Below are 7500 nucleotides of genomic sequence, written 5' to 3' on the forward strand. Positions count from 1 at the left end.
GCACTGATAAGCCCTGGTCTCTCAGATGTGTATCTGACTGTTATTTGTTTGTCAATGTGTATACGACGGTATGTCACACTATGTATTGTCTGTAAACAATGAGTACATCCACCATTACCATACTGTACAGGCCTGGGGATGTTCTTCATGTAACATGTGACTGGGAATGCACCTCAGCCTAAAAGCTGTGTGGTGTGTGCAATAAAAGCCACACACATCAGTAGCACTACATACCTAGGTAGGGGTCTAGTTCCAATGTTGCCAAGTAAGAGTGTGTGTGTATGTGAAGGAATCTACTTCTGTTTGCAGAATATACATGTCCCAGGAGGTCATCTATCTGAGAACTGCCTGGCATATACTAACATTTCACAGGTATCATCCTGTGGACATACATTCTATCACAACTACTAGTAGATATGTAAATGCCCTCTTCCCCACTATATAGGTGAGCAGCTATACTGGGGTTGGTATATATAGCTGGGTGTGGCTCTTCCGGACACAGCCACCATGATTGCAGTTACTGTTGAGTGTATCCCCCGTTTGGCTGGCCGTAATACTGCACAGTTCATGTTATCAGGTTAGGTAGTTGTCTATCACACTATCTGCGGTTCTACAGCACCTCTCATCCTCCAAAGGGTAGGGCTGTGCAACCCACACCAGCACACCTCTGTTTACTGAGTTGAGGATTGCACTACATTGGGGAAGGGGACATATACCCTGCCAGTACCATCGTCAATGACATTAAACTAGCAGACTGATTATTCCCCAATGTCTTGTTGTGCCTATGCTGGCTTGGTGGCATTACATAAGCTACAATGTCTTCCTTGCACAGGTACATACATCCATGTGTACAGTATTCTCTGTGTATTGCATCAACAGCAAAGCCTCTATGTGTGTTATACACACAACATGTGGTGTGTAGCACCCAGTACACTTACCATTGTCCACTGTAAAAGGGCTGCTAACAGCTGCCACAATGCACTCACCTGTATACACTACCCCCAGACCTATCAGCCATGTCGCCATGAAGTAACTGTCATACAGACCTGTGACATGTGTTCAGCTGTACCCCGGCTATGGCACAGCCAAGGTGTCACCACAGTGCCATACTCCTTGTAGGACACGACAGCAGACAATCCTCCTGCTAACACATGGATATCTACAACACAAACGGATTACATTATGGAGACCACAATCACTCGGTGTTAATAACAGCTATAATGCATCATGGCTGGACAGCTACACTTCCTGACATGTAAGCATTAAACTTTACTGCTGACAACATGTTACACAACAGTACATTGGTACACCATAGTACAGTCACCGTGTGCATCAGAACCGTTTAGCCTGTCCCTGCACTGAAGTTATGGATGACAGGGATATGGCACAGGTGTCATCATATGCACAGGGTGTGTTGTTGGTTTGCCAGAGACCTTGGCTGAACCATACATTTGACACCATGTGTGTGAGTGAGGGGGTTTAATTATTCATATGGCCATGGTGATGTGGTGGATGTAGGTATGGGGTTGCCCTAGCTGTGTTTGTATTGTGTGCGAGTATGCATGCACACAGTTCTGCCATGTGGCTGCCCTATACATGTGTTTGTTGGACAGCTGCAGACCATACCTGGCAGGATGTGCAGTTCACCACCTCCAGCTATGGACACAAGAACTGTGCCTGCCAGGGGTTCCATGGGCATGGTCAGGTACAAGCCACGATATGGTACTTTCCCCTGATGATGACATATGTCCACTGGAAACATGTTCCTCCTGGGACTGGCCACAGCCACGTGCACATGGCCATGGCCTGCTGTGTTGTGGTGTGGACAGTGCCCCCCTGAAGTGCTGGGGCTGGTACTGCCTCTTCAGAAGCAGCTTTGTGTCCTTGCATGTCCACGTCGACCTCCATCTGTTGGTGTTGCTGGCCTATGTCCACATGGCCATCACACCACTCCCACCACATGCTCGAGCATGGACGATCCACTGTTGAGGAGTCCCACCATCTCACCCCACTGTCTATCCATGACATTTGTAAAATAACGGAGGGCACAAACAAGATCATGGATGTTGTCAGTAACAGGTGAATGAGTAGCCCTTTGCAGCCTCAGAGCCTGTCTGGTGTACCATTCCATATGTGCCTGCACCTTCATGACAGCCTGAAACATGCATCTGGTGGTACTAGATGTGGCACTTCTGCCAGGGGCATGATGACCAGCAGCCCTCCAATGAGCACCACTGTACATCTGCCTATGATGTACCCTGCCGGACATCCGGCTATGGCTGCTATGTCCAGACACATGTGCATAGATAACACACTGTCCTGTTCCATGCCACCAACCACCAACTGTCCCTCTGCTATGGCCACTGTTGATGGGGTATGTATAGGCATTGTGACTGTGTGGCAGGATGGGGGATAACAGTGGGATGTCAAACAATGGCGCAGCTTCAGCCTCTGACAACCCCGCCTGTGCCTCAACACACCTATCATCATTTTCAGTGTCTGTATGGACACCAGCATCAGATCACCTGCAGGAGGGACCCTGACCCACCTTGCCACCTGTGAGGGGAAAACAAGAAATGCACTTTAAGACCTGTACATCATTGCTTAATGGTGCATACACACACACACACACACACACACACACACACACACACACACACACACACACAGATACACACACACACACACACACACACACACACACACTGACATTCCACCATAATACTTACCTGTCCCTGAGTTTACAGACTGTTCCTAGTTTATTCTCTTAAGTTCCCCATCCTACATTAGTCTTGGATAATTACAATCAATAATACCAATCATTAACATATTATTCTTCTAATTGCCTAAAAAAGTGATAAAAAATGACCTGTTACTCCATTACCTCTTTGACTTGATTGGAGTCAGTTATTCAAAGACTCCCTGATGCCATCCAGTGTTCACCCTGGGTTTGTCCAGACATCTTGAGCATAGCCCCATATGGTAGGGGCTACTACAGTCACTCAATAATGTCACACACTGGAGTGTCATACATAACTGTTGTTTAGTAGATGCAAGATCGTTTGCTCTATTAACTTTTTATGTGGAGGACGGTAATATTTGGAAACACTCTCTGGTGTTGTCTAGTAATTCCCCAATGCATCTGTAGTACTGCATAAGTGGGTATTCTTTCAACTTTCATGCTGATTGCAATTATAACAGTATCCCTGGTGTCCAGTTTCACTCCCAATGCATGTTCCATGCTACAGACCTTATTATACTATCAGCTGTTCTGAGATTACATGTCAGAAAAGTATTCCGGGTGTCTCATGTGTCTGTCCATGTCCATGTACTGCACAATTACAAAGGTAAGTTGAGACGTATGAACAACCCCACACTCACACATGTGCATACATGGACACACACACACACACAAACACACACACACACATACACGCACACATCACACATCCTACATACATCAACCCCCCCTCCACTCCACCAGATTGCACTTACAGACAGAATAACCCCCACACACACACACACACACACGCACACACTTACAGGTGAGGCTGTACAAAGATATTACACACAGACCTCCCATTACCCATCTGTCAATATGCATGACATATGGCACTCAACAGCATGCAGTGCAGCTATACTCAATAACTGCTAGCAACATTATACATCTCTGTGATGCATGGGTTGTGTTAGTAGGTGATGTCCCTTTCCCTGGAACACACTGCACCCATGTACACAGTATTGCTGTGCACCTGTTCAGCACCCTGGCATGCACTGTGCACCATACCTTACAGGTGTACACACCATTGCTGAATATGTATTATTGTGTCAGTTATGTTTGCTCTGCTGCTCACAGCCCCTATGTTTTTGTCAGAAACATACCTGGGACGATATGTGCACCGACGTCATTTTTGAATGCCTGATGTCTGATTTACAGATCTCATAATCAGCAGTGAATGTATGGCCAATATGACACAATTATACTGACAACCTTCAAACCTTACCATGGCTATGGGGAGTGTACACACCCTTATTGATATGACGCCCTCTTCCTTGATATGCCATGGGACCACGTTACTGCATATGTTAACATTACACAAACCTGATATGTGACATATGACCTGTGCAATCAAATGCAGTGTCAAACAAATGTGTTAGTTGTGCAGATGCTGAATGAGGTGCATACACTTTGTGGGTGCATATGGGTGCATGTCCTTATCATGATGGTTTGTTGCACCTACTGTTATGTGTACTACAGCAGTCACTATTCCTGGCAGGGGTATACTAGCATGGGTCATCTGCATTTGCAAGTATTTGGTCAGTCTGCCCTACAAATGTCTCCCAACTCTGCATGATTGCAAGGTCAACTTATGTACACATCCCTTGGAGGTCGCACAGTGCCATCACTATTGCTGTGGAGTCAGGTTTATGTCTGCCACAGTTCCTAACCTTGACTGTGTGCAGATACGGCCACTTGTAGCATCATTTGGATTTTTGCTTCAGTGCACTGTTGTGTCATGATGACACCCCCTCCCCACCCTCAGCCTTTTTGCAGATGCTTGACAACTATGGCCTACATGTGTCACTGCACAGTGTCCCAAACACTGAACACCATGTGTACCAGCCTAGTCCCAGCTAATGAATGGCAAACATACAGGTGAACACTGGCGGTGGCAAGGTAGAGATGGGGATGGTGGGCCTGAGGTGGGGTGAGGTGTTGGTTGTTCAGCACATGTATCTTAATTGATACTGTAGGTATCTAACATGGTCTTGGTACACCAGTACACATTGCAATGCAAGCCTTTTGAGGACCTTTTCTATTATGCATACTCTACCTGTAGAGAAGCCTGGCTAATGTTTCCTGTGGTACAACTGTCCCATCTGCTTACCCTAACCCATGGGCCACACTTATGTAAAGTCCAGGCAATTGCTGACATGGGTACTGCACAGCTAATACTTGCTAGACATTCCTGCAACTCTCTCAGTGTTGTGGCATGTTACTAGGCAGCCTGCATGACAGGTTTGCAACATGTGACATCATCTGTCTTGGATGGCCATCTGTTTATTTTCTACTTTAATCCTGTCCCATACATCATTGCAACATACTTGACTGTTTGCACTGTTTACCATGGTATATGCAATGGTGAGGTATGGCTACATGTCCAACTCCTGGGTGCTACCTTTAGGGTATGGGATCAATGCCATGGCAAGTAAGATGTGTGCAAGCCACATCTGCCTCTGTTGCAGGTAAGTGGGCACATTTGATGGGCGAATGTCTTGGACAGCAGACCATTTATCGGTGTGACACTGGGGACCTGTACTTGCTGGAAGGTCCATACGCATGAAGAATGCATGCTTTCAGTACCTCAACAGCTGCTTCCAGTATATGTTATATGGAGTGTATGCACACATATGCTTCCACTGTTTGTGAAGGTATGTATTCCCCATATTTGCTGTCCTAACATAGGATTCCATATAACACATTTATTGCTTATGTTAGGACCACATTGTAGGTTGTAAAGGTTGTGGACTGCAGTATTTTGATATGCTGTAGTGAGATCTGTGACAGTTGCCATTGTAATAGTGGTATATATACACTGTTGTAGCACTGTATAAGGGTGATGTTTCAGACGTCCCTACTGTAGGCCATTTGTCCCACCAGTATGTTCATCTCTGTGTACACTTTTTGCAATGACAGGATGTTAGTTATATTGCAGGAGTCTGACATACCCTTCAGATACATCATCATGGTGACCACTGTGATGCAGTGCAGTTAACAGCAACAATACATGAACATTTAAAGCATGCATTATGGGTAAGTGTGTTAAATGTGTTCATGGAATATACCATGGCCATAACATGACCGGTGTATTGGCAAACCTGAACAAACACCATACTCACCAGCTACAGGCTGTTGCTCTGGAGGTATACCACAGGGACCTACATATCTGTGTGAGAGATGTGATGTCAGTAGCCACAACTGTGGTGTTGGGACAGGGTGGGTGCAGCATTACAGTGCATCAACAGTACAAGCTCACAATACTACAGATTATGCACATCTGTTTATTACTACAACTCAGCAACAAACTATATCTATTTCATCTCAAATATGCATGATCTAACTCTATAGATGCAGATGGATATGCAACAGTGGTCTACTTGTGTGTCTTGTGGCCTTACCTGCACACTCCTCTGCCATTGTGTGGGTAGCACCCACCTCCACTATGCTCTCTGACACGTGTTGTGTTTGTGAGCTGGCAGGTGCCCCGAGGCTGGCAAGCAGCTCGTCAACATGTGTCAGAGGGGGCTGGATGGCTTGACCCCCCCATTGCAAGCTGGTCCCCCTTGACCGCAGCAGCATGCCAACGGGCATGGCGGAGTAGATCAGTGCATCGACGTCGGACCAGCTTATACCTGTAGTTATGCAGGCCGACATTGTTTACCCTGTGGACAAGATCATTCCACAGGGAGGTCCACTCCTGCAGATCATGGGCTGTATGTCTAAACAAGGTGTTGTAGTGCTGAACCAGGTTTGAGATGATGACATCATTCTCCTCCACTGTGTATATTGGCAAGCGTTCCCTCTGCATATTGCCTGAAAGACATAAAGAGGGATGCAGGTATGAGGACCTCATACTGCAAGGTTATCATAGTTGTTAATACACGTCTCTGTCTCCCCCCACGATATCTGCAACAACAATCTGATCACACAACTCAATGGGCATGTCTACAAAAGACCTACTATTGGGATATATATCATATTGTACAACAATTTGTGCAATGTGTTTGTAGTCATGTTCCATGTTGGGACACTACCATTGGTGGTCTGTTACAGACAATGTCACGTGCATGCCATTGTAAGGGCCACTATGGTTCCATATATGCATGTGTTCTGTTTGCTAGGTGGCTGCTGCACATCTGTTGTTTTGTGTTAATGGGGATAACTATGTATGTTGTTAGACATAATCTGGGAATGTGTGGACTATTACTACCTGCATATGTTCTATAACAGTGACACAATAGCATGTCTGGGGAACAGTTGCCAGCAGAACCACCTCTTCCACCTAATCTGGCCATGTTACCAGGCCACATCACATGTAGGGACCCACCCTGGGACCTCCTCATCTACTGGTCCTGCACTACCTTCAGGTGGAACCACCTTAGGGGATGGTGTTCACTCTGCCCCTAGGAGCACACACAGACAGGGTGCTGTCACCAGAAGTCAGGTCCAGGGTCTGGTGCATAGGGAGCTCTACGGAGACTTGGGGGATGTGCTACAGCACCTTGAAGCCATCAGTACACACTCACAGGGTCCACATGCTCCTTCTGCTCAGCCCCCAGCCCAGGCACCTTCAGGGCCGTGAAGCTGATGTGACTGCCCATGGGTGGGGACCTTGGTCCCATTGTTTCCATATCAGGGCTTATGGGCTTCCACCTCGCAGACAACACTCCCCATCCAGGGTGTTTACCCACCACATGAGTCATATACCACCCCTGTAT

This window comes from Protopterus annectens, chromosome 2.part2, assembly GCF_019279795.1.
Source record: "Protopterus annectens isolate FY-2018-M chromosome 2.part2, PAN1.0, whole genome shotgun sequence".
Taxonomy (NCBI): Eukaryota; Metazoa; Chordata; order Ceratodontiformes; family Protopteridae; genus Protopterus; species Protopterus annectens.